Source organism: Diabrotica undecimpunctata, chromosome 2, assembly GCF_040954645.1.
Source record: "Diabrotica undecimpunctata isolate CICGRU chromosome 2, icDiaUnde3, whole genome shotgun sequence".
NCBI lineage: Eukaryota > Metazoa > Arthropoda > Insecta > Coleoptera > Chrysomelidae > Diabrotica > Diabrotica undecimpunctata.
The window spans coordinates 126856284-126877332 of NC_092804.1; positions in this window are offsets into that span (position 1 = coordinate 126856284).

Sequence of the window (21049 nt, forward strand, 5' to 3'; positions counted from 1 at the left end):
GGATACTTTGATTTAAAAAATATGTCTGCATCCTTAAAAAAACATTCCAGTTGCAAGAAACATTTAAGTAATTTCCTGTCTTTTAAGGATGTACAGAAGAGGGCGTTTTCTGTTCGGGATTTGCTAGATGAAAAATCAAAAATCGCAAAAATTAGATACAACGCAAAAGTTAAAATGAACAGAGAAATCATTAAAAAATTAGTTAGGGGGGGGATCATGACCCCGTGACCCCTCCCTCTGGATCCGTCATTGATTACACATAGTTATATGTAATTTGCTGGCTTGGCCTACCCAAAATTTTACCACACCAGCCGCCACTGGGCAAGAGACGGTTCCACAATAGGAAGACGATCATTAGAAAGACCACGAAAACGATGGAACGATAACTTACTGGAGGCACATTGAAAAACAGACAGAGTCATATCTATATAAACAGAAGAAAAAGTAGAAGAAGAAACTTAATTACTAGTAAAGGCGATAAATGTCTGAGACATACTTTGATAAAACCTTTATTATGAATATATAAATCTTCATACACTCCAATTATCTTATCAGTTACGAAACTGATAAGAGGCTTGTAGTAAAATGGTATATTAATAAAATGCCTTTGAAGTAAGTTATAATTAATAAATTACTTATAATAACTGCTATATATTTCAGATATAAAAAAAAGAAGAAAAAGTTTTTGGTTCACTACTACTTTTACCATAAACAGATCATCTAATAATCCATACTAAATCAGTGACAAATATATCCAAACTAATTATTATCCTTTAAGTTATCATATTTTAAGACGCGATGAGTACCTAAAACAATAATTATTCTTAGTCTCTTGGTATTCTTATAACATGCTCAGTTATTAGAATGGCGGCTTGAAGAAAACATAAGATAGTATAGTGTTTGACACGGCGTTAAAACTAAAATACGCGTAAACTTAAACCATTCTTAAACCATAAAATGTACGTATCAGTGACTAATACCTCGTCTGCCCATAAAATGTGTCTATATTTATGTCGAGGGTGTCACCAAAGGTAACGAGCTGGAATTTATTTTTTAAGTGAGTTTGTCTAAATTTAAATTGGGACGAGTCAACAGTGATGACCTAACAACACTACGAATGAACTATTTATATTTTAATACGTAATACTTAATACGAAACAACGCTTCATACTTTTGAAGAATATATTTTAATAATGACGACGCAATGATACTAATGCAGGTTTATTATTTTTACTTTATATTTTTGAATATATTTAACAAATATATTGTAAAGAATTATAAAAAAGTTATAGTAGTTCTAAAGTACAAACTGAAAATAGGCTATTTGAGCTATTGGTCTATTAAAAAAACTGATTTTATTTTTAAGCTTGCGCTAGTCTGGTGGGGTCTAATAGACCCATTGGTTCAAATATATATGCGTCATTTATTTGTACCTACTCCAACTACGGTATCGCGGTAAGTATTTGTGTGCGTTGGGTCGAGACATCCGTAGTAAGTGCAATTTTAACCGTCGAGCTACGCCTAGGTTCTTAGACCCCAGCAGACCAAATAAGAGATATATTTTTGTGACTTTTGGTACGTTTATGATTTTTAATTTTTGAGTAATTTATTAACCTGTTTGGTCTAATATGTATGAATAAATAAAACAAATTAATACTACTTAGGCCCTTATTCACCAAAAAAGAATAAACCGCTATTCGAAGATTAACTTTATGTGTAGAATAAATTCTATTAATTACGTTTCACCAACTACAAAATAGCCTTGTTTGTCTTTTATTCTTCGAATAATTATTTGTAGATGTATTTGTTGTTGGTGAATATGGCCCTTTTTTTCATTTTTTATTTAATAATTAAAACTGATATAACAAAAATTATATTACAGATAGGTATAAAATGAAAGATTGGGAAAAAAAATAAGCTAGGCTTTTAGCTCTCTATAAAAAATGTGACTCTGATGCTGAAATAATAAGCTCAGAATCTGAAGCTAATGATTCTGAATTTGAAAACGACCTATTAGAAGCTAGAAAAAATGACGTGATTAGATGAACTAGAAAGCGCACAATAGTGCAAAACTCCAATAAAAACTCGACCTAACATCAAGACATGTGAACAAAATATTGTAAGACATTTACCATGCGTTTGACCACAAAATAGAAATGAAAAGTCACCAATAGAGTGCTGGAAAATTTTGTAAGTGATAAGTGTGATAAGTGAACTTGTGATTTACACCAACAAGAAGATCCAGGAAAAGTCCTTAGCATACTCGGAAAACAATAAATATAAAGTAAAAGAAATAAATCGTCAAGAATTATGCTCTTTATTTGGCCTTCTATATTTACTTAATTTTTATCGTTCTGGTGGACAAAATTTGGACGATCTTTGGCAGCTAATAACACAGGAGTTAGGAATTTTAAAAAGGCAATGGCACTATACAGATTTCTCTTAGCCTGCCTACGTTTTAATGACATCAAAACTCTAGCCGAGCGAAAAAAAATTAGATAAGCTTTATCCAATTAGAGAGATATTTGGCCAGTTTGTATAAAATTCGAAAGCTGCTTTTACCATAGCATGACGATCGATGAATATTTGACGATCGATGACAAATTTAAATCTTTTTGGAGTAATGCTCTTTTCGTCAATATATTTCAAATAATCCGGCCAAATATAGCCTCAAAATTTTTGCATTGGTAGATGCTAAATGTTTCTACACGTTAAATATGGACGTTTATGTCGGTAAGCAGCCAGAGGGACCTTTTCAGCAACATAGGTGAAGACATTGTTATTCACTAGGAAACTAAGTTCCTGTAGCTGGCTGTCTACCATGTATCACAAAAATTTTTTATTTAAAATCTTTTATAAAAGGTATATAATAAAATATCCAAACGGGCTATACGTTTTGTAATTGTGATATAGCTCGTTTGGGTATTTGATTATATACCTTTTATAAAGGATTTTAAATCAAAAATTTTTTACATCGTTATTCGTCTAATTGGGCCAGTAAGTAAAACTGCTCATAATATAAGCTTTGTTAACTAGTTTACCAACTACAACCTTATAATACGCCTCTTATCTGAACATCGATTGACTTCGGTGAAAACTGTTCTTCTGTTCATTCTTCTTTCATTCTTTTTTTTTTCACTTTCCATCATGATGATCCCATCGATACGAATACAGGAGAACAAAAAAAGCCACATATAGGTATTTTGTATAATCTAATATTGGGAGCTAATCGACATTGTCGATCAGCTGTAAGCAACATATGATGTATCCAGAAATTGTTGCAGATGGCCACTTAAAATTTTTTTCTTCGTCTTACATACTGCCACTAAACGCTTTCATGATTTACCAAAATAACACAAACGATTATAAAATGACAAGGGGTGCTCTTATTAAATTACTTGGGAACGAGTTATTAGACGAGCAACAATAAATAAGACCACAACATGAAAGACTACCTCGTTCACTACGTAAACTTACCACCAGTAGGAGTGCGCGTATAGACAGTGAAGAAAACCCAAAGAAACTACGATGCGAAATGTGCCTATGAAGATCGGATAAAAAATAGCAATATTTTTGTGTTGAATGTAAAAACCAAAATGTATTCCGCATTCCTTTATTACATGTAAAGATTGCAAAAACAGACAAGTCGCAAAAAATGCTACAGATTAATTGAATCCTATTATTCGTTTGTTTATTTAAAACATAAAACGTGTTTAATTATGTGTTGTTTTATGTATTAGAGAACTCAAACATAAAACTTTCAAAATAATTTTGGATCTACGGCATTTCAGATAGTTGGGTCTACACCAGACCCCACCAGACCTAAGTCGCTAGAATTAAGTACCGGACTTACCCAGGGTCAAAGTAGTTTTGTAGTCTTAAAACTTGTAACTTATTTGCTCATTTTTCGTGCACGTCGCTTTAATATTTTTAATGTACACATTTTTAATTGTTAGTTTATTTTTAAATTTTCTTAATTACAATCTAGTCATAAATGACCAATGAGCAATTTAAATTTAACCTAAATTTCTACTGCTTATTAAAATTAAAACCTTAGCCTATAGCGTTCTTAACTAAATTAACAATACTGTGCACTATTTTAAGATGTCCACGCGCACTAGGACTGTGCTCTGTTTTTCACTTTTACTAAAATTAGTTCAAAAGGCTTTGCCTGCTTTTATCTTCTAGGTTGGTCAGGAATATCGAGGAGCTAAATTGCCTCAATATTCTCATGAAATTTTTGCTGGTGACTTTCTGCCATCTTCTTGATGTTACATTCATAGTTTTCATTCCTATGTCCTAATGAAAGTTACTGTTTGCCACATACCAAGTAGTATCTGCAATGTTTTTCAGTATTTTGTTCTGGAATTTTTGTAATATTGTTATATTGCTTGATCTAGCACACCCCTCCAGTGTTTATTTATAACGCCATTTAGGTCTCAATATTTGTCTGTATAGTAGTAACTTATTATATATCGACAGAGTGGAGTTTCTTTAAACCTACCCAATACATTTCTTTATACCTTATATTTAGTTTTTCATGTTTTTTCTTGGCGTGAGCCTTCCACTGTAGTTTCGCATTTAATGTTATACGTAAATAATTTGCAGTATGTGCATATGGTACTTGAAATATTGTTAAACGGGTACATATTGTACTTTTTTGTTGATACAATTGACATGAAGAGATTTACTTCATTCAGCCTGATTCTCCATTTTTGTGTCCATTTATGGATTTAGGTAACTGCTATTTCGATCTTCTTGAACGCCACTTCACTAGTCCGTACTGGGTTTGTGTATAATGGCAAAATCAGATCATTGATTAACTTTGCTTAAAAATAAACTGTTTTACTTTAATACTAATTATATTTTAACATGTAATATTTTCGCAACTTAAAATAAGTGACATAAATATTTGGGAGTCTGGTGGTCGGAAGGACTGAGGTTCGGAGTACACATCCAAAAGATGGTAGATAAGGCGAAGCGAAGTTTGGAGTCGTTGATACGGCTGATGCGAAACATTGGAGGCCCAGGTAGCACCAAAACACAGGTGCTAAATGGAGTTTTCCAATCGGTGGTAACCTACTCTGCCCCCGTGTGGTGTAGCGTACTAAACCCTGCGAAATACGCTAAGCTGATGGATACTCGCATATAGGACAGTATAAAATTAGGCTCTATATGTCATTGGAGCAGCGATACCGATCGTTTTGTTGTGCAAAGAGCGAGCGAGGGTATGCGAGGAGGATGGATGTAAATATAGATGAGAATGAGAGAGAAAGAACGATAGTAGAGTGGCAGAGAGAATGGGCGAATCTTAGCGGAAAGGCAAGGTGAACGAAGGAGCTTTTTCCCAATCTGAGGGCGTGGTGACAATGTAAGTTCAGGAAACTACACTACTTCCTAATGCAGTTTCTGACCGGACATGGTAGTTTTGGCACCTTCGCAAATAGAATAGGCCAATCTGCCTTGGCAAACTGCACTGTTTGTGGGGTACCGGACGCTCCCGCCCACAGTCTGAACTGGCAGAGATAGGCTAATGAAAGGGGAGATTTCGAGGGGCAAATGGCTCTCGGGCTCTATGAAAGAAACATTGCAAACATAATGTTGAGGGAAGAGAAAGAATGGAGAGAAGTACACTGTCTGATTTCTGGAGTGATGAAGAAAAAAAGAGCAGGAGGATAGAGGAGGAAATTAAGCCAGGGATCTGTTATTTATGGTTAATATTATTTATTAGTTTATGACCTAATGTCTGAAACATTTTCTGATTTACGGTAATAGGTATGGTTATTTATAAATTTTCAGTTTTTTATTTTAGTTGTTCATTGGGTGGCAAGACCACCTCTCTAAAACGGTGGTTAAGGTTTTAACCGAACACGGTTAATTCGGCACTACCCTAGAGTCTTCTGGCCTAGTATCCTACTCGCCCGAAAGATGCCAGCGTTTCTTGTTCCGTGACTTAGATGTCCAAAAAAGATTTCCCCCACCATTGCCTGTCAGAATTCAAGGCTCTTACTGAAATCTGGCAATACGGCAATTAAAAAAAAATAAGTAATAGAACCATACTTACTGATTGTTTGGTATTGTTTAGATTTATTAGTGTACTTATCAAATAACTTAATTCCGTTAAGTTTAATCTTCGATTTAATAGTTCTTTTTTTAATATTTTAACTTTTGTCTGCAGCTTACTTTGTACTAATTTACCGTTCTAATCTCCACTAAAACTATGTCATTGATAAAGTGAGTTATATTTTGATAATCTGATATAGTAATATTATGTATGTACAGCAAGTAAAAAGATACGTCTCCAGACGTATGTTGATATATGTCTTAATATTTTATTAACACATGCTCATTTGTTCTATTTATGTGCCTGGTCAAGTTTTGTTCTCTGTCTACACATATAAACATTTATGTTTTCTATTTTACAGTTTTTTCTGAGATCTATATTAGTCTCTCCACCCCTTAGTGTTTCTTCTGTTATATCATTGACTATATCCAGCTGACGACTTGCTGGTGCAGTCGTAAGAGCGTCAGCATGCTGAGCCTAAAATTTCAGTGGTTGTGAGTTCGGTGAGATAGAAATATTTATTAAAAAATATGTATTTTTTATCGAATCGTTGATCATCTGAGGTACCGCACTTATTCGGATATAAGCGATAATTTGTAAAGACAATAAAGCTGACTTTACTTAGTAACAAAGCAATTACCAAAAATATACTACTTTTTCTTCTAAAGGTACCTATCTTCTGGAGATGTTGGCGACCACATTGACTCAACGTATTCTATTCACAACACCTCGAAATAATTCAGTTGACGTTAGACCAGTCGGTATTTATTATCATGCATGATGTGGCCAAAGTAAGCCAATTTTCTGTTCTTTACGTTGTAATAATTTCTTTCTTTCTTTTTAATTTAAATAATTTCTAGTAAGTCGGTAGCACCACATTTCAAATGCCTCTAATCGTTTTATGGCATCTTCTGTAAGGTTCCAGCTTTCTACTTCATAGAGGCGGACACGAAAGATGTAAAATCTAAGAATTCTTATGCGTATATTGATACTTAAAGAGAAGTTGCAGAGAATCTTCGTAAAGCTGTTGAAAGTGTTTCTGGCTTTTTCAATACGAGTTTTTATTTAATAGTTGTGATCCCATACAAGTATCCTTAATATTGCAGCCCAAATAGCATATTTCTTCCACTCTTTCTAACGGTGTATCGTCTATTGTAATTTGGACGTTTATGTTGGTATTCTTAATAATGATCATTATTTTTGTCTTTTTGCAATTTAGTTTTAGGCCGTATTTGCTATATGCTTCTACAACGTTATCCATTATCCTATACTACAATGTAATGTAAATCCTAGCTATTTTGCATACAGGGTAGGCCACTCGAAAGAGTCCAAGCTGATATTTGGCAATATTAATTGGTCTTAGGCAACTGTTAAAACAGGGCAAATTTATTTAAACGGGGACTTCTATAACACAATAGATATCCGCCATTGGTCAGCCATTTTCTTCCCGTACTACACACCTTTAATTTAACAAATAATATACCATGTGTGGCATATAATTAGATCGATATTTCGCTTAGAATTCAGGCATTCATGATTTTTTTCATATTACCTCTCTTTTTATAAAACAGTATTTCGTGGAGCGCCATCGGAGGTTAACGCTTAGGTGGCGGTTACTTAAGAGCTTTCTCATTTTGATGAATTTGGATCTTGCTATTTTAATTAGGATCTTAATCTCTACATCTGAGTCCCACTTATCATTTACTGTATATCTTAGATATTTATATCGGTGTAGTCTTTCAATACGTTCGGCTTCAATATTCAGGTCGATATGTTGAATGTTCTTTTGTCGAATTGGTTGTCAGTTGTATTTACTCTATTTAGCATCATCTGTAAATCTTGGATGTTATCGGCCAGTTTAACAGTATCATCTGCATATCGAAAATTACTTATTGATACGCCATTAATCTTGATGCCCTGGTTGTACTCTTCTAGTGCCTCTAGAAATATTTGTTCCGTGTACAGGTTGAAAAGCAGTGGCGAAAGAATACAGCCCTGTCTGACCCTTCTCGAAATGGTTACGTTTTCACTCACCATAGGTCCATTCTTTATGTGGGCTGTTTGATTCCAATATAGATTTTTTATAATCTGGATATCCTTAGGGTTAAATCCTGTAAGATGTAATAGTTCTATGAGTTTGTCCTATGTTTGTTCTATGTTTGATAGTATCGAATGCTTTCTCATAGTCGATAAAACAGGCATAAAGATCTGTCTGTTGATCCAGACATTTTTGAATCAAGACTTGTATTGCAAAGTATTCTAATTTTGCTCGTATTCTGGAATGGATAATACGCAAGAATACTTTAAGGGTGTGACTCATTAAACTTATAAGGCGATATTCACTACACGTCTTAGAATTCAATTTCTTGGGAATGGGCACAAATGTAGATTTCAACCAGTCCGATGGAATTTGACCAGTATCGTATACCTTATTAAATAGTTCTAATACTACATTCAGGTTGTTCTCGTTAAAAACTATTAAAAATTCGACTGATATTTCATCGCATTTTATTACTTTCCCATCTTTCATTAATATTCTGAATAATCTTAGATTAACACAGAAATTTATCACTGCAATTATAGATACCCAATAGTGAATTATTAAATAATCTTACAATTTTAAGTATTTTATTTATTAAGAATTGTCATAAATTATAAGTTTTTAAATTTTTATTTAAAATTCTTGATATAGTTCTAAGCTTTGCATTGAACGTACAAAATTTACATAAGGCTTAGTACTAGTTCTACATCTTCTTAACATTTGTTGTTTTGCTATAAACAGCCAAAGTTTGTTAAACCTAAAGCAAGCTACTTAAGGAGAGCCGGACACTTTTAAATTGGTACTTTTAGAATGTTGGAATGTGAGATAAATAAAAAACAAGATAAACCGAAGCATCCCCTGGGAAAAAGAATACAAAAAAAATAAGTTAAAATAAAAACACAAGAAATGAATTTGGAAAATCACTAAACAGACAGGAAAACCAAAACCAAAAATATAAGGCAGTAAAAATAAAACTAGGCAAAGCATTCGTAGATTTATGCAAATTTCTACTAACTACTAGTGAAGGAAACCATAGAATAGAACAAAAATATAAAATATTTGGGAAAAAAATAAAGAAAAAATCCTAAACTAATAATAAATAAAGAAGCGATATTATTAATCACAGAAAATTATTATAAGAAATTATACGACTAGAAGTGACCAGTAAGAAATACATATCAATAATCAAAGAAGGTAATAGTAGCGATAAAACAAAAATAAAAACGAAACATAGACTAACCGAAAAAAATAATCCTGTCAATAAGAATCATAGCTACATTCCGAATATTTTTAACGTGATTATGAAAAAGATAATATAAAGCAAACATTAAACTAACCTTGGCTATAAAATGGTGAACCGAGCCTTTAAGTATCTTCTGGTATGCCGATGATGCAGTAATCATGGCAAAACTTGAAGATGACCACCAGAGCTAACATCTCCAGATTTAACATAAAAGCACAGGAGTTAAACATGTTTGTATCCTACAAAAAAACCCAATCAGTGGTAAAGACAAGAGCTCAATGAGATGTAAACTAATGATTAACGATCACATAACAGAAAAAGCCATGAATTTCACCTACCTTGGTATACGTGTATTGTTTAATAGATATACTGCAGAGGAAGTGGAAAAAAGTCAACGACAAAATCCTTATATATAAATCATGTGTAAGTCCAGTAATAACATACTCAGCGGAAGAGCTGAAAAGTCGCTTACTTAGAGATCAATGAGAACAAGAGAAATTAAAGTGTTAAAAATTATACGAAAAATTTCTCTCAGAAAGATAATAAGGAATAAGGATATATTAAAAGAGAAATCCATATTGTAGAGAAATGACTAAAATGAATCCAGGAAGAATAAGAAAATGGGCAAAAACACATAAACCCAATACAAAAACCGCATTGCATCAACATCCCAAGAGCTGGTATGATACAATAAACAGAACTATGTTCTACAACAAAAAGAATAGGAAGAACGAAAAAACTGAATAAACCAAAGGAAGTCAAAACAAATAATATATATTTATTGCAGGCTCAACCTCAATAACAGCGTCTGAAAGAAAAATAACACTTGCACCCTTGCACTAGCGATAAACGAAGCATTAGACAAGATAGGATTATCATAGAAGTTATCAAGGAAACGAAAGAAAAAATAATCCTTTACTAAAAGTGATATTCAGTAAATGTCCAAAATATCAGACCATACCAAATACATGGGTCAAAGAATGAGAAGAGTTAGACAGTGCACGCTATATTACCGACATAGACTCATTAACAATATATGACATGTCTATGATAAAGCAACCTTACAGGTACACATGCACGAGAAGACGAAACCATTTAAAATAAGAAAAGATAATCGACAAGGAGATACCATGTCACCACATTTGTTAATCTTTTTTAAAACAAGTTGAACTATGAGGACTACAGAATAACTATAAATGGAAAAAAGCATACTAAAAGTTTATTAAATTATTAATTAATTTATTTATTAACATTTGTTAATACCTATATCAGTAATGAAAATACGGTTCGTTTTTCACGTATTTACTATACTTTAATTTTTCTCACACAACTACTCTTTTGACTGTAAAAAGTAACGTAGTTCTGTTTTTTCTATAAAAAAATATTTAAAATTTTAGAAGTCTATGATTCCACTTTGAGCTGTAAACATTACCTACATTTTTTTTGTTTTAGATTGAACTGATGATGTATATGGATTTATATACGAAATGTTATAATTAAAGTATACAGTAGAAAGATCCATTGTTCTGTTGTAGAATTTTTTGACGGACTATCCTCCCACATGTATTCTTGTGAATTCAATATTTAAATATATTCTTTAATTGTTTGTATCTTGGCCTACAGATGTGTGTTTATTTCACTACATCGAACTACGAAACCAACGATATTATGTAGCTCTGGTATTTTGTTTGCTATTCTTGTTGATAACTCTCGAAAAAGTTGAATGTAGGGTACGAATTCAAGGTACGAATCCAGGGAGACCCTCTCTCCTATATACTGTTCAATCTGGCTCTGGAAAAAGTAATACGTATGTCAAAAATCACAACCATTTTTTCAATATATAATAAATTACTGCAAATCCTTGCCCATGCTGATGATATCAATATTGTTGGGAGAACGAAAAACGCTGTACGAGAGGCGTATGTAGCATTAAAATAATCAGCTACAAAAATGGGTTTAATAGTAAACACCAACAAAATGAAGCATATGAAAATAAGCACGCCACCACAAAGCTTACAACCACTTGTTATAAAAAATGACGGCATCGAAGTAGTGATCTAATTTGTATACCTGGGAGCGCTCCTTAGTACTAAAAATGATACTACCGCAGAGATAAATTGCAGACTTTGAACGGGCAATAGATGCTATTTTGGGCTTAATTTTCTCCTTAAATCCACAATAATTATATCGAGAAATACAAAAATAAAACTCTACAGAACAATAATGCGCTTAGTCCTAACATATGGTTCAGAGGCCTGGACTATAACAAAAATTAATTAAAACATGTTAGGATATTTCGAGGGAAAAGTACTAAGGTGAATCTGTGGAGCGGTAAATGACAATAGAGTATGGAGAAGACGATACAACTTCGAAGTTAACAGGATATACCAGAAACCAGATATCGTAAAACATATTAAGATATTACGTCTAAGGTGGATAGGGAATGTAATTTGGATAAACCAAAATAAACCAACTAGAAAAACGCTACTTGATAGACCCATTGGTCAGAGAAGAATAGGAAGACCCAGAACAAGGTTCCTTGATAACATCGATGAAGACATGAGAAATATGGGAATACGTGCTTGGCGAAGGAAAGTGATGGATAGGGATGACTGAAGGGAAAATATTAAGAAGGCTAGGACCCACACAGGGTTGTAAAGCTAAAATAATGATAAAGAATATATCCAAAAAATAGCAGGCAAAGAATAAATTTATTTGGCACTGAATCGGGATATCAAGACTAAAAATGTACCAAAGGAAACACTAACACACATAAATAAAACGATGTTTAAGTCTGATTAAATGTACAGGAAATTTTAATAAAATGTTTTATTATACTATTTAAAATTTAAAAGGGAAATTCTCAGTGGTTTATTATTAAAATTTGTAAAAATTATCCAAAATGGATTAATAAAAGTTGCTGCTGAAGCAAAGAAGCTGCAAAGAAAAAACTTTTCCTTAATTAGAATCATCAACGTTGTCCTTAGTAGAAGGCATAGTCTTAATAAATGAAATTAAATCAGATTGCCAAATGTATAATTAACATCGTATTAGGAGACTTTAACGCTAAAATTGGGGAAGGAGCCGTAGATCACGTAGTTGGAAAATATAGTCTTGGTCAGAGAAACGACAGGGGGGGCAGATTGATACAGTACTGCCAAGACAAAGATCTAGTCATAACGAATACTTGGTATAAGTTACCACCCAAGAGGCTTTACACATGGAAGTCGCCTTTAGACGGACATCAGGGCATTATAAGGAACCAAATAGATTATGTGACAATAAATAGAAAGTACAGGAATGTTATTATTAATGTATCTGCATTACCTGGAGCAGACATAGGATCCGACCACAATCATTTATTAGCAAATATTAAACTGAGGCTCGCTACAGCTAAAAGAAAACACCAGAAGGCATCAGTAAACATTAGAAAACTCAAAAACAATGAAACAAGTGAAGCGTACATAGAGGAAATAAACAATAGGTTCTCTAATATGGCAACTAAGGATGATGTTGAAAAGTCATGGACCACCATAAAAGAATCATTTGGCGAGGTGAACAACACTTTTCTACTCGAGAGTAAAACAACTACCTAGAATGAGTGGATGACGGAAGAAATATTAGAGATGATGGAACAACGCAGACAGTGTAAGATTAGTTAGAACCACGTAGGGTACCAAAATATACACAGTTAATTTCGTAAAGAAATTATAGCGGCGAAGGAGATCTGGTATCTTCAAGAAAAAACATAATGACCAAAATGAACTAATAATGGACCCTAGAGATATACTTAATACTTGGAAATTGTACACAGCCAATTTGTTCAATGATGACAGAACACAAAAACCACCACAACTGGGAGACTATTTGTATGGCCCAAGTATTTTGAAAGCTGAAATTTTACACGCTATTAAACTATTAAAAAGTATCACAACCCCAGGAACAGATGATATTTACGCAGAAACAATCAAGTTACTTAATGAAGAAAACCTAGACATTATTGTCAAGCTCTTTAACGACATTTACGATACGGGACAGATTCCAAAAGATTGGCTTCGCTCTACATTTATCGCCCTACCGAAAACACCACGTGCGAACTTCTGCAAGGACCACCGACTAATAAGCCTAATAAGTCACTTTTTAAAACTTTTCCTGAGAATACTGCACACTAGATTGTTTAAGAAATGTGAAGAGGTCAGTGGATGGAGTCAGTTTGGTTTCAAAAATGGACTTGGCACGAGAGAAGTGATCTTTAGTATGCAAACATTAATACAGAATTGTTTATATCAAAGAACGGATATTGTTGCCTGTTTTATCGATTATGAAAAAGCATTCGATAATATAAAACACGAATTGATGATAAAATACCTACAAGAGTTGGGATTGGACGAAAAGGATATAAGAATTATCGCCAACCTGTATTGGAACCAGACAGCAACAGTACGTCTTCAAAATTTCAACGAAACAGAAGATTTTTCCATTAAAAAAGGGGTAAGGCAAGGTTGTATACTGTCTCCAACGATGTTTAATTTATACGTAGAAAAAGCCTTCGCAGAAGCAGTGGCAGACTCTAATAAGGGTATTAAAGTTAACGGAATATTTATTAATAACATCAGGTATACCGATGATACAGCCATAGTGGCAGATAACATTGAAGATCTTCAATGCCTTTTAAATGATATATTTTTTGCAAGTGAAGCTCGGGGTTTGAAAATAAATATCAAAAAGACAAAAACATTGAATATAAGTAGAAATGATTACCCCAACGCAAAGATATATGTCTCTGAAGAAGAAATCGAACAGGTCAGGCAATTTAAATACTTGGATTGTTTGCTGAACGAGAGTTGGCACCCCGAGAATGAAATAAAGAGCAGAGTTGAACAAGCCAGAAATGCTTTTTTAAGGCTTCGTAAGTTTCTGACTGATAGCAAATTGGACTTCAACCTCTGATACAAGATGCTTAAGTGTTACATGTGGTCTGTTCCCTTGTAAGGAATGGAAGCATGAACGTTAAAGGCCAGTTCCATTAACAAACTTGAAGTGTTTGAAATGTGGTGCCTGCGTCGAATGCTTAGAATATCATGGACGGACAGGGTCAGAAATGAGGAAGTACTCAGAAGAGCGGGCTTACAGGATAGGGAACTTTTTAGTTATGTAAAAAGTAAGAAGACTGCATACTTGGGACACATTTTACGAGGAGAAAGATATACTTTTCAGCAACTGATACTCGAAGGGAAGATAGAGGGTAGGAGAGGTCTGGGACGTAAAAAAATATCATGGCTGCGCAATATTCGACAATGGACAGGAATCCACAGCTATGAACTGAACTGAAATCCTGACTATTTAATATCTCAACTGATAAGACGATGTACGGTGGACTCCTACGCAGAAATGCACGGCACCTTAAGAAGAAGAAGAAGCCAAATGTGACACTGAAAAAGATATTTTTCCAAAATTTAAAACAATAATTAAAACAATCAATGGTCTCAGAAACTTTCTAAGGTCACTGATGTTCATGATGGTAATTTTTGTAAAGAAATTGATTTAGAACCAAATGTTTTTGTAAATTTAAAATATACTGGCAATATATTTGTTTATGTGGAAAGAAAGAAGTTTCTCAATTTACAAATGTACACAGATAGAAAATTTTGAAAATATGTTTTTTCCATTATTCTAAGGAACAGTATTTTACTTTTTTACTAATTTCATTACAATTACCTACTTAAATTTTAAATTTATTTATATTGTTTTCAAATTATTAAAATAAACTTTAATTAATATACCATTATAAAATGTATTTATTCATTGATAGCATGCATATTTTCGAAAAGAACTGCATATTTTTAGGTAAATTAGTGCATATTTTTGCTCATAATTGTCACTTTTTTTGCACATTTGCCAAAGTCTACTCATAACATAGAAATGGTATAACTGTAGCAATACTTTATATTTAACATTGATAATATAGTAGCAATATGTGGCATTAAAGACTTCTAATATCTTTTTATGTTATATATATTTTTAGTCTATTTCTCTTAAAAGCTCTTAGTCTCACATAAATATTGTCATTCAAATTGTTTTTAGAAAAATACAAAACCGATTTTTCCAAAAATATCCCCACATGATGCCACCGTTCGGAGAGAGAGCCTTCAGCAACTCGAAAACCAAAATACTAGTCGTCGGGACGGTTTCAATTTAGAGAGACGCATCATAAAAACAGTCCAAAATATTATCTATTGAATGTAGAAAAATACGCGCTAGAAAAGTGAAGTCGGTTTTATGTAATTAAGTGCTGTTTAGTGACTATATTGTGTATTTTTGTTTTTTTTTTATTTTTTGGTAAGTGAAATATTCATTATTGAGTATGTAGCTTATTTGAGTTTAAATATTGTTAAATTTTGAGTTATACCCACTTAGTTTTAATTCATTTTACTATATTTACTGAAATTGGTTTATTTTATTTATTCCATATTAATTGATTTTATTTCAATTTTTTTTGTATTTCTTAATTTTCAAAAACTGCCTTGTTTATTTTTGTGTCCAAAGAAATATTCTTCCCTCATTATTTGTATTTATAATTAGATAATTTTAATTATTATAACCATTTATTTAAGATTAATACTTGTTCCAGGTTTCTTCTTGCTATTCTGTTTTCCGAGAACCATTTATTTTTATTTTTTTTTTCTATTCATTGCCATTTTCACGTTAAATTTCACTTACGGATTTATTCACTCATACATTATTCTCTTACTTCCTCATTTAGTTCACAATGGTTGATATAATCAACTAATGTATTCGCCTAAGAAAAACGTGCTGTCTATTTCAATACTTTGTGTTTGTTTTATAAATTCTTGTTTACCGATTTCTTTAGTGAATTAATTTTATTGCTGCTTTATGTTGTCTTAATATTTCGCTAAGAACTCAACGTTTTATTACCTATCATTAAGTCATTTGTAAGTCGTTTACTTTTTTTTTGTTTGTGTACATTGACTTATTTTGGTATTTTTGACAATTTAGATAATATGCAATGATTTGTGTTATATGGTTAGTTCAATATCGCCTGTTTTGGATAAAACATGAAAGTATAAAACTAAATCGACTATTCTAAAAAAAAAAAAAATAGTAAATTATCCTAAGTATTAACATTCTGTAAGTTTGTTCTCTTCTCTATTAGGATTGCCGAATATAGGCTTCTCCTAATTATCGCCATTAATCTCTGTTGTTTGTAAGACGTTTCCACATTGGCCCTGCAGTTCTTTTAATATCGTCGCTTCATCGCATTTGCGGTCTTCCTCGTGGTCTTTTGGCTTCATATGGCCGCCAATTCCCGATTTCTTTATTCCATCGGCCATCCGTAAGACGTTCGTTATGTCCAGCCCATTTCCATTTCAGTTTAGCTTCCAGTTTGACAGCATCTTTTACTTTTATTCTATTACAAATGTTTTCATTGGTTTTATGGGCTTTGAGTGAGATACCCAGCATCTATCGTTCCATAGCTCCCTGAGTTTTTCTGATCTTCTCCATGTTTATTTTAGTTAATGTTCAGGTTTAAGCTCCATATGTAATTACAGGTAGGATACAGGAATTAAATACTTTGGTTCGCAGTCTTTGAGGTATATTTTTATTTTTAAGTACGTATGAGAGTCTTTAGAATGCTGCCCATCATATTTTTACACGTCTGCTTATTTCGCTAGTCTGATTTTCTTTGCTTACCTTAACATTTTGACCCACATATGTATATTCATCTACGTGTTCTATCTCTCTCCCTTTGATGTTTATCATAGGTTTGTCATCTTTGCTTGACATTAGTTTACTTTTGCTGAAATTCCTTTTAAGTCCTTTTTTTAGGGATTCTATGTAGAGCTCCTCAATCATCGTATTCAGTGCATTTCACGTGTCGGCTATTAGTACTACATTATCTGCGTATCTAAGATGGTTCAAGTATCTTCCGTTAATAGGGATTCCCTTATTTTTCCAGTCTATTGACTTAAAGATATCTTCTAGGGCAGCTGTAAATAATTTTGGAGACATTGTGTCTCCTTGTCTTACTCCTCGTTTGATTTTTACTGGTCTTGTTTCGATTCCATTACCCAAAGTCACTATCATTTCAGCTTGTTCCTAAATATTATGTATTATTATTCTGTACCGGGAGTCGATCCGGTTGTTAACTAATGCTTCTTGTATTACCCACAATTCTACACTATCAAAAGCTTTTTCATAATCTATAAAAGCCAGACATAATGGGAGATTGTATTCGTTAGCCTTTTCTATTAGGAAAAGTATATAGATGGTCACAGGTGCTGTGCCCTTTTCTAAATCCGGCTTGTTCTACTGGTTAATATCTGTCAAATTTAGTTGTTAACCTGTGTGTAATAATCTTTGTAAAGGTTTTGTAAAGTTGTGAAAGAAGTGAAGTTGGTCGATAATTTTTCAGATCTGTAGTGTCTTCCTTTTTGTGTCTTAGTATTGTTTTAGCAGTATTCCATTGTTCGGGTTTGTTGTCTTGGAATAGACATTTATTAAATAGTATTTTTAGATATGTGATGGCTTCTTCTCCGCCTTCCTTCAGCATTTCTGCTAGGATTCCATCGCTTCCAGGAGCTTTATTCTTTTTTATTTCGTTTACTACTCTTTTTATTTGTTCGTGGCTTATTTCAGGCATCACTTCTGAGTTAACATTTGTTATCTGCCTTTTCAAAATCTGCTTTGAGGAGTTAGAGGACTCGTTTCTGGAACGGTACAGATCGGCGTAGAAGTTTTTAATTGAGTTTGCAATATTAGATTTACTTTTTTCTAGTTGCCTTGTTTATTTTTAATGCTTATTATATTGTTCTTTTCTAGTTTCGGTTTGGTGCATTTGAGACTTCGGTTTTTCTCTACGATTTGTTCTATATGGTCTTCTTGATGTTTTTTAATGTCCTCTTTTATCTGTTTTCTTATTACTCGATTAATTTCCTTAAATTCTGCAGTGTATCTTTTGTTTTGTCTCAGAAGATCTTTTCTTTGTTTCAGCATGTTTTGTGATTCTACACTTATTTTTGATTTTCGTTTTCGGTTAGCAGTTGCCACTTCTGAGCTTGCATTTAATAGTTCTTTTGTTATGACTTCATTGATTTCATTTAAGCTAAGTTTATCTAGATTTAATACTTTCGCGGGTTTTAACTGGCTTTTATATTGTTCTGTATTAGATTTTACTTTATCTGTGTCTATATTCCAAGTTTTTCGAAAGTTTTTTATTTATTTAGAAATTTAAATTTAAAATACAAAATAATTTGTACAAAAATGGAACAAAACTATCAATTATATTATGTCTGTATTGTAAAGTTACCAAAATGAGAAACACAATATCATAACCAAAAGTTTTTCTAAAAGTTTATCTGTTTATTGTTGAATTGAGTCTTTGTGTGTGTGTGTGTGTGAAGAGAATGGATGGCATTAGAACATTTTTATTTGCTACGGAATGTTTTTAATTATATTAGTATATATATAGCCATATACACGGTACACATAATACTTACATATATAGATACATATACATACAAACAATTTAAACATTGAATATTTATTTCTCTCGTTATGCTAAAAAGTGGGAATTTTAGTTGGTAGACGTGCAAAGTTTTTTAGTTCTTGATACAGCACATCTGTATGTGCAGTATATTTTTAAAGCTCTAAGAAAACTTTATTTATATCAGCTAAAGGTTTTTCTTAACAGTGGGGATAATACGATAACTCTAAGATACCAATACGAAACATATGTACTGGAACGCGTCCGTGATTAAGTTTTAAACGTGATATAATTGATGACTTATATATATTATAATCCCAAGAATTTATGTGAGGAATATTTGTCGGTAAAACCAGATAAATTTTAAAATAGAGACTTTTTGATGCAGTTGAAAATTTTCTGTACTGAAGTTTCCATCGAAACCTAATTTCAGCCGTTTATATATTAATAATCTAATAAGTTGCAAATGTTCACGCTCATTTCTGTGTTAAGTGGTTTTTTAGCTGCAAGATTAACTGCTTCATTTCCAGTTATCCCTGAATGACCTCTGACCCAGAATAATATAACTCCTGCACCTGTACTCTTTCAGTTTATATAAATAGTATATGGTTTTTATAATGATTCAAAGGAGGCCTTTTAACGACGTGCAAAACTAAAAGAGAGTCTATTACAATTACCACGGATATACGCCAATTAACTTCACACCAATCTAAAGCTTTCCTAACAGCTAAAGCTTCTGCATTAAAAATTAATAAGTAATGGTATAAGTATACATTGGTTGAATACTCTTGTTCTTAAATATTGGGGGTATTTTCTATTTTTTAGTATATAGGAAAGTTTTGCGAAGGATACCCAAGCCAACCGTTCTCTTTATTTCTCCGGTCTGATTTTCTTTATTTAATTTAACTAGTTGTCCCAAATATACATGTTCTTTTACTTGTTCTATAGTTGTTTGTGCAATTGTAATTATTAATTCTTTTGGTTGGTTGGTCATAATTTTCGTTTTATTATAATTCATTTGTAGACCTATTTTTGTTGATTCGCTATTTAATTCATCCATCATATTTTGTAATTCTTCCCTTTTATCTGTTATTAATACAATGTCGTCTGCATATCTCAAGTGATTCAAGTATTGGCCATTTATGTTAATACCCCGTTTTTTCCATTGTATTTTCCTCATAACGTCTTCCAAAGCTTGATTGAATAGTTTGAGTGATATAGTGTCATCCTGTCTGACTCCTCGCTGTATCTTAATGGGCTCCGTTTGTTCAACTATTTTAATGGATGTTCTTGTTTGATCATATATATTGAAAATTAAGTCCGTGTATCTATAGTCTATTCACCCATTTTGTAAAGACTTCTTTACTGCCCAATGTTCCACCTTACCGAATGCTTTTTCAAAGTCTAAAAATGCCATATACATTGGGATTTGATATTCGTTGGCCTTTTCAATTAATATTTTTATCATAAGCAGATGGTAGCTTGTACTGAGTCCTTTTCTAAAACCGGCTTGCTCCCTTGACTGGTAATTATCTAACTTAGTTGTTAATCTGTTTGTTAGTAGTTTAGTTAACAGTTTGTACATTACATTCAGTAGCGCTATGGGCCTATAGTTTTTCAGATCGTTTCTATCGCCTTTCTTAAATAGTAATAGTGTTATTGCCTCGTTCCATGAGGTGGGTATTTGTTTTGTGTTTAATATTTTATTCATTAGTACATAAAGGACTTCCACTGTAGTGAATATTACTAGAACAAGGGGACAGAAATAAAATGGAATACAAAGAAATAAACAAAACTATTAGAAAAAATATCAAGGAGTGTAAACGGAGAGTACAGGAAGAAAAGATAGAGAAAACAATTGAAAAAAAAAATAGAAACATGAAGTGCTTAAAGCAGAACCTGGGAAACATACAAATTAATAGCATAAAGAACAAAGAAGGAGTGGAGTCCAACAATATAAAAGAAATTTTACAGATAACGCACGAATATTATACAAATCTCTATAAAACAGAACAAAAACCAACTCAAGAAATCCGTAATCAGTTACAACTGAAAATAAAGAACGTTAACTCCGACCTACAACCAGAAATCATTAAAAATGAAATAAAAAAGGCACTCAACGGAATGAAGAATAACAAATCTCCTGGGAAAGATGAAATCTGATGAAACTGTAGAAATGCTAAAAAATAGGGGGAA